The sequence below is a fragment of the Elephantulus edwardii genome, unplaced genomic scaffold (genome assembly GCF_000299155.1).
Source record: "Elephantulus edwardii isolate Elephantulus edwardi_28Jun2011 unplaced genomic scaffold, EleEdw1.0 scaffold00043, whole genome shotgun sequence".
Classification (NCBI taxonomy): Eukaryota; Metazoa; Chordata; class Mammalia; order Macroscelidea; family Macroscelididae; genus Elephantulus; species Elephantulus edwardii.
In genome coordinates, this window is record NW_006399793.1 from 20,038,582 (window position 1) to 20,047,008 (window position 8,427).

The window sequence follows — 8,427 nt, forward strand, 5'->3', positions numbered from 1 at the left end:
GGCACATAACAACAAATAACAACAATATATCATAAATTATCTTTAACCCACAAAAATATGTCTGTAAGTAAATTTGTTGCAATTACTTGTTATGTGTCAGAGAGTGGGACAATGACTACGGATGATAGAAGGAGAATTGAAGCCTTTGAGCTGTGGTTCTGGAGAAGAGTATTGAGTGTACCATGGGCTGCTAAGAAAACAAACAGGTTCATCTGGAGAGGGTTAAACCAGGCTTATCCTTGGAGCCAAGGATTCTGAGACTTCGTCTGACATAGTTTGGACATGTTGCAAGGAGGGACAGTCCTTGGAGAGAGACATCATGTTTGGGAGGGTGGAGGGACAGCGTAGGAGGGGAACCCTCTATAAGGTGGATTGATTCAGTAACTGGGATAATTGGCATGGGTGTGTCGGAGGCAGTGCGATTGGCACAAAGTAGGGCAGGGTTTAGGGCTTTTGTATGTAGGGTTGCTATGAGTCGCAAGTGACTTAATGGCACATAACAACAACAAGAATACTCCAGAGGTTTTAATGGAAAAATCAAGATTTCAGCACTGAGCTTGTTCAAATTGTAGGGGGAATAAAGCTTGGTCATAATTAGATTTCAATGTTTTACAATTTTCTGCTGAAATAGATTTAAGTATAATGCTTTAAAGGGGTCACATTATCAAAAAGAAGAAATCATTACAATTATCTAGTTTGTGTACTTTTCAAATTGTGCCTTTAGAATTTCCCCAAAGTTTGTGAAAACATCCCAAACACCAGAAAAATGATGATGGGGGCAAGGAGGAAGGCTTCCAGTATCCAATATAGAATAAAAATTATTATTATTAATAATAATAATTTTATAATTATTATAACCTCACTAATAATGTTGGTGTTGTTCTTGTTGATTGCCACTGAGCCAACTACAACTCATAGTGACCCTATGAATAACAGATCTGAACCCTGTTCTATGCTTCACTTTATCATCTCTCGAGTACTTGAGCCCATTGCTTCAGTCATTGTGTCAATCGATCTCATTTAAAGGTCTTCCTCTCTTGTGCTCACCTGACACCTTTACAAGCATGATGTCCATCTCTAAGGAATAGCTTCTTCTAGTAACATGACTAAAGTATATAAGATGAAGCTTCATCCACCTTGACTCCAAGAAGCACTCTGGCCACGCTTCTTCCAAGATATATCTGTTTGTTCTTTAAGTAGTCTATGGGAGAACAGATTACAAGGTCTTTTCTCTCATAAAAAGGCTGGCACTTTCTATTCATTGACCTTTCAACTAGCATACAAGGTGCTGAACCATTACTAAGTAGTTCCTATTTTACAAATAAAGAAAATAAGGCCAGCAGAGATAAATAAATAGGGCCAATTTAAGCAATAAAGCAGGGTGTAAAAAAGAAAAGATAGTTTATTTGCTCTTAATCATATTTTTTAAGTTTGAATCAACACTTATATAATAGAACCTTCTGTTAATGAAGAAGGCCATCCTGAAAGAGAAGGTGGCTTAGCTAGATCATGAAGAATATTTTGGTTTTAAAATTATTTTGTTGCTTCCCATTTGTTATTTCAATGTTGTAGTGTTAAGAGTTTTTTGTTCAAAACAGACCCCACATGAAATACAGCTTACTTTGAGACTGTGTTCCCATATAACCAGAGCTAAGAGCCTTTGCTCAAGTTTGTTGAAGGACTAGAGGTGGGGGTAGAGTAAGGTGGTGTGGAAGCCATAATTGACAGGACTAAAAATTAAGAACACTAGCCAAAGGCCATGGTAAAGTGGAAGGTGGAGATGCTTGAGAAAACATTTCAGCAGCCATCCTGAATTATTATATTCTGCTACTAGCCAAAATTCTAGCTTTTTGTTTTTTCCTTTCCTAATATGGAAGACTTTCTCTGCTATTAGTGACCTCTCCAAAGTAATGAACAACAATGGTGTCTCTCTGGAGACTAAGGTGCGTCTGATACAGGCCATGGTCTTCACAATCACTTGTTATGCATCAGAGAGATGGACAATGACCAAGGAGGATAGAAGGAGAATTGATGCCTTTGAGCTGTGGTGCTGGAGAAGAGTAATGAGAGTACCATGGACTGCTAGGAAAACAAATTCATCCTGGAAAATGTTAAACTGGGTGGCTCCTTGGAGGCAAGGATTCTGAGACTCCGTCTAACATACTTTGGACATGCCATAAGAAGAGACCAGTCCTTGGAGAGGGACATCATGCTTGGAAGGTTGGAGGGACAGCACAAGAGGGGAAGACCCTCTATGAAGTGGATTGATTTAGTGACTGGGGTAATCGGGATGGGTGTGTTGGAGACAGTGAGATTGGCACAGGACAGAGCAGAGTTTAGGGTTGTTGTACATAGGATCACTATGAGTCTCAAGTGACTCGATGGCACATAACAACAACAACAACAATATGGAAGAGCAAGGATGTCAGTTTGGAGACTAAGTTGCACCTGATCCAGGCCATAGTCTTTACAATTACTTGTTATGCATCAAAAAGCTGGACAAAAGACTAGGGATAATAGAAAGAAAATTGATGCCTTTGAGATGTGGTGCCAGAAGAACAAACAAGTTCATCCTAGAGAGGGTGAAATCAGGCTGCTACTTGGAGGCCAAGATTCTGAGACTTCATCTGACATACTCTGGGTATGCAGCAAGGAGTGACCAGGCCTTGGAGAGGGACATCATGCTTGAAAGGGTGGAGGGATAGCACAAGAGAGGAAGATCCTTGATGAGATGAATGGAGTCCAAAATTTTCAAAAGAAGAATATTTATATTTTAAATGTCCTGTCTTACATCTAGGAATATTATATAAAAGGGATGTGTTTACATTAGAAAAAAAGCATAAAAGAGAGGAGAGTAAAAAATAGAGGGAGATATCCTTAGCAAAATCCCTTCACCAAGCAGAGTGTGGGAAAATGTAGGAGCAGAAAAATTAAATAGCCAAGGTACTCTTCTGAAAAAAAAGTTATATAACTAGATAGTAAAACTAAAAACACATGGAGATATGTACAACAAAAATGGGTGACAAATTATCTCTGTAAATTGCACAACACATGTAGATAAGGAAAAATGACTGACGACAGAAAAAAATTATGAAATATTACCTTCTATTTCAGAGAAAGCAATTGGAAGCAACAGGGCATGTGAAAAGCTTGGGAACAGAAGTACTTTTTTAAATTACCCAACAGATATTCATAGAAACTCACAGCTGGCACTTTAAAAATTATTGAAAAATAGAATGATTGTGTACAATCCAGTAGCAAGAAATGCAAGTGTCCCATGGTGACATATGAAGGGCTTAAAGCAGACTGCACCATGTGAACTCTTAAAAAGAATGACCAAATTTCCCTTCTACAGAGGAGGAACAGAGATAAAGGCAAAGACAGTCAAGATAAAACATGGAAGAACAGATCCCGGAGAGCTCAGGAAGAATGATACCTTAGCTTTAGGAACACAATACTTTTGAATACTTTTAAGAAAATCTGTGATGTTATCCTAAACTATTTTGTAGTGTGTACTTTAGAGTTGGAACCAACCCATTGTTGACTCTTCAGCAGGTTTTCAGAGACAGTGAATTGCGTGGGAGGAGATTGCCCGTCTTTCTCCCTCAGAGCAGTTGGTGGATTCAGATAGCATGCCTTCAAGATCACAGTGTAGTTTCTTGCCATTAGACTTCCAGAGATCACTATCCTAATCCCTGGTTTCTAAAAATTTAAGAGAAATAGCTTTAGCACAAAAATAGAAACATAACAATGCTAATGTCAAATTCTATATCAAAGTATTTTTTTAAAGAGAGAATGATGAGGTGAGTACCTTCTCTATAAACAGCATAGCTGGTTAAGACTCAGGAAATATTTGTAATGTTTTTCTTATTGCATTAGACAACTAACCAAAAAGGAGAAAAATGAGGCAATTTTCTTCCTAAAGATTTACACTCTTAGAGACCTGATTGAGGTCACTGTGTGTCAGAATAGAGTGACAGCAATATAGTTCGTTTGGTTTTTTGTTGTGGTGTTTTGTTTTATTTTGTTTTTACTTTTACTAAACTGATAAGGAGTTATGTTGCCAATTCAAAGTCATACATTTCTAACCCATCAGCTGCTGCACAGTAGAAAGATGTATACTTTCTCTCGTGTGATTTACTGCTCTGAAAACCCACTGGAGGGTCAGCTATGCATTGTTTCTGACTCAATGGTACTTAACATCAAACACAAACATGATAGTCTCAGAAGAGATTGGTTCTTGGAGAAAAACATTTTGCTTGGAAGGATGGAGGGAAACAGTGCAGGAGTTTAAAAATGAATAAGGATGACAAAAGAAGAATCATTGTCCTTAAATTGTGGTGTTGAGGAGAATACTGAATATTATCTGGACTGCAAAAAGAACAAACTAATCTGTCTCGGAGGAAGTGCAGGGTGCTCCTGACAGACAAGGGTGGTGAAGCTCCAAATCACTTTGTGCATATTGTTAGGAGGGTCCAGTCTTTTGAAAACAATGTCATGTTTGGAAAGGTGAAAGCTCTGCAAAGGAAATGAAGAGCCTTAATAAGATCATCTAACAGTTACAATAGCAATGGGCTCAAGTTTATCAGAAATTATGGGTAATGTACAGAATGGTGCAAGATTCAACTCTGCTATGTTTAAAGTACCTTTGAAATATAGTGTAGATGATGGCAGTTAATAACAATGACAACAGATTCCAGCATAACAATATACTATTTACCACATGTAAGATTTGACAGATATGTGGTAATACTTTCTCTATTTTACTTTAATTTCTCTTATATTTATTTATTATGTTATCTTCACTATCTTTCATTTCTTCTCTTAATTCTCACCTGAATTTTTTTCTTTCATTTCTAATTTCAAGTTTTTGTCATCTCGTTTCCCAAGCTGGTATATCTCACCACACTAATGCCTACTTTGTTGATGTTCCATTTCATTCTTTACAATTTCCAGTTTTTCAACATACAAGCTATGTAAAGTTGTTGTTGTTATGTGCCATCGAGTCGCTTGCAACTCATAGCGACCCTATGTACAAGAGCTCTATATCCTCTTCTATCCTGTGCCAACCTAGCCATCTCAAATGCACTTATTCCCACCTCTCCAGTCACAGAATTGATCCATCTCATCAAAGGTCTTCCTCTCCTTCACCGCCCCTCCACTCTGCCAAACATGATGTCCCTCTCCAAGGACCAGTCTGTCCTTGCAACATGCCTAAAATATGTCAGACGAAGCTTCAGAATCCTTGACTCCAGGGAACAATCTGGCTTCACCCTCTCCAGGACGAACCTGTTTGTTCTCCTAGCAGTCCATGGTATATTCAACACTCTTCTGCAGCACCACAGCTCAAAGGCATCAGTTCTCTTTCTATCATCCCTATTCACTGTCCAACTCTCTGATGCATAGCACATAATTGCAAAGGCTATAGCCTGGATCAGGCACACCTTGGTCTCCAGTCTGATATCATTGCTCTTCAGTACTCTTGCGAGGTCCCTCACAGCCAACTTTCCCAATTCAATTCATCTCTTGATTTCCTGGCTGCTGTTACAAAGAGTGTTGACTGTGGAGCCAAGTAAATTAAAACTGTTAACTATCTCAATCTCTTCACCATCCATACTGATGCTGCCAATTGGCCCAGTGGTGAGAATCTTTGTTTTCTTGATGTTGAGCTTCAGTCCATATAGGAAGCTGTAGTCCTTGATCTTCTGCAGCAAGCGCTTCAGTACAGTACGTGTTCCAATTATTAAACAATGTTTGTCACAGGTTTTCCTCATTTCAGCTAACTTCCAATCTGGGCTCTACCACTACACAACTATAATTATCTGTGTACATCTAGCATTCATCAGGTTTTCAAAGACCTGTTATTTAAAAAGTGGATCGCCAATCCTGCTTCCCAGTATGTCTTAATCTGGGATCTCTACTAAAATCTATCCATCATGAGTAACCGATATGGCATTTGACCCACAAGTGGCACAGCTTTCAGTATCATAGCAACCCATAGACAGATAAGTGCTGTACTAATTAAAACAATGTTCTCCTCACACACGATAAACTGTCAGTTTCAAGATCATTTTAGGAATAGATTTGAGGTGTTAAACACCATGACTGAAGATCGGATGAGTTGTGGGATTATATCAAGGGTATCATCCATGAAGAAAGGTCATTACAAAAACAGTGTAGAAAGAAGAATCCAAAGTGGATGAGAGAATAGACTTTAAAAATTGCACTAGAGCATTGAGAAGCCAAAACAAAGGGAAGAGATACTGAAGTAAAAGAGCTAAACAGAAGATTTCAAAGAGAAGCTTGAGAGGACAAAGAGAAGTATTATAGGGAAATGTACAAAGAGCTGGAATAGAAGAATAAAAAGGAAAGAACTCTCTCTGCATTTCTCAAGCTGAGAAAATTTAAAAAAAAACAACAAATTTAAAACTTGAGCCACAATATTGAAAGATTCTATGGGCACTATGCTAAATGACCCAGAAATCACCAAAAGACAGTGGAGGGAATACACAGAATCACCAAATCAAAAAGAACTGATTGACACTGAAAAATTTCAGGAAGTACCATATAAGCAGGAGCATTGGTAATGAAGGAAAATTGGAAGCTGCATTAAAAGCATTAGCAAAAATATAAAGCCTCAGGAATGGATGGGATGCCATTTGACTTGTTTCAATTAACAGACACATTCTCTGCCAGGCAATTTGGAGGACAGCTGTCTGCCCAACTGTTTGGAAGAAGTCAATATATGTTCCCATTCCCAAGAAAGGTGATCTATAAAATGTGGAATCTATTGAACAATATCAACATCACATGCAAGCAAAATATCGCTGAAGATCACTTAAAAATGACTAGAACAATAAATAGATAGGCAACAGCCAGAAGTTCAAGAAGGATTTAAAAGAGGCCATGACAATAGGGATATTATTGCTAACGTCAAGTGAATTCTTGTTGAAAGTAAAGAATAACAGAAGAATGCCTATTTGTACTTTATTGAATATGCAAAGACATTGGCCTGTATGGATCATAACAAGTTGTGGCTGATATTGAGAAGAATGGGAATCTCAGAGCACTTAATTGTGCTCAAGTGAAACATATACCTGGGCCAGAAGGGTGTTGTGCTAACGGAACAGGGAAACATTGCATGTTTAAAACTAAGAAGAGTGTACATACAGGTTGTATTCTCTCTCTGTACTTGTTCAATCTTCATGCTGTGCAATTTATTCAAGAGGTGGACTCTATGAGGAGGAATGTTGCATCAGGATTGGAGGGAGACTCATCAATAACCTGCATTATGGAAATGACACAACATTTCTTGCAGAACTTGAGGAAGACTTAAGTATCTGTTGCAGAAGGTCAAAGAATGTAGCCTTCAATACGGATTGCATCTCAATATCAAGAAAACAAAGACTTTTACCACTGAACCAATAGGCAACATCATGATTGATGGAGATGAGATTGAAACTGTCAACAACTCCATCTTACTTGGACCCACAATTAACACCCTTGTTACCAGCAGACAGGAACTAAAGAAAGGCATTGCATTGGGCAAGTCTGCAGATATGGACCTCTCCAAATTATTGAGGAGTAATATATCAGTTTAAGGACTAAGATGGGTCTAATTCAGGCCATAGCCTTTCCGATCACTGGCTATTCATCTGAGAGCTGGACAATGAATAGGGATGGCAGAAGATGAATTGAAGTCTTTTTTCTAACCTTCTTATGTTCTTTATTCACTGTACAACTTACACATTCACGTAAAGAAATTTTAAATATTATGGCAAACCTAAGTCTTTAAACTGATATGTTCTTTACACTTTCAAGAGGTCCATGAAAACAGATTTGCCTTGTTAAATTATTTATTTCCTTTTTAAATTACTGTTTTTATTGTGATTTGCATACAAGTTTACAAAGTAAATTGGTTTCTTATTCATTCATATATATTCTTTTTCATAGTATTAATTACAGTATCTGCAATGTAGTTGTTGTTTCCTCACTTTCTGTACTGCTTATTTCTATGAGTTCTAGCCCATGTTATCAGAGAGGAGTTTTCTATAGGCCTGTTTGACATTGTGTGGTTGATGATTCCAAGGTCTGTGATTCCAGCGTGCAAGCCTGTCTATTGTTTAGTTGAAAGCTGAGCCTTGTAGTTGAATTACCTTCCAAGTGCTAAGTGTAACTAAGTGTCATAGAGTGTAAGGTGTTCAACCAATCTCTATAGGACCAGTAAACCTGGTCTTTTTTTATGTTTTTGAGCATTATTCAACAGTCTTCTCCATTCTATCAAGGGTATTCTCCTGTGATCCCTTTTTAAATCTTTTTTTTAATTTAGTTTGTTTATTTTTCATTTCAATGAACATCTACAGAGATTTTGGAATTCCATTCATTCATTGTTGCACCCTTCTCCCCGCACACTCCCATCCCCCCTCC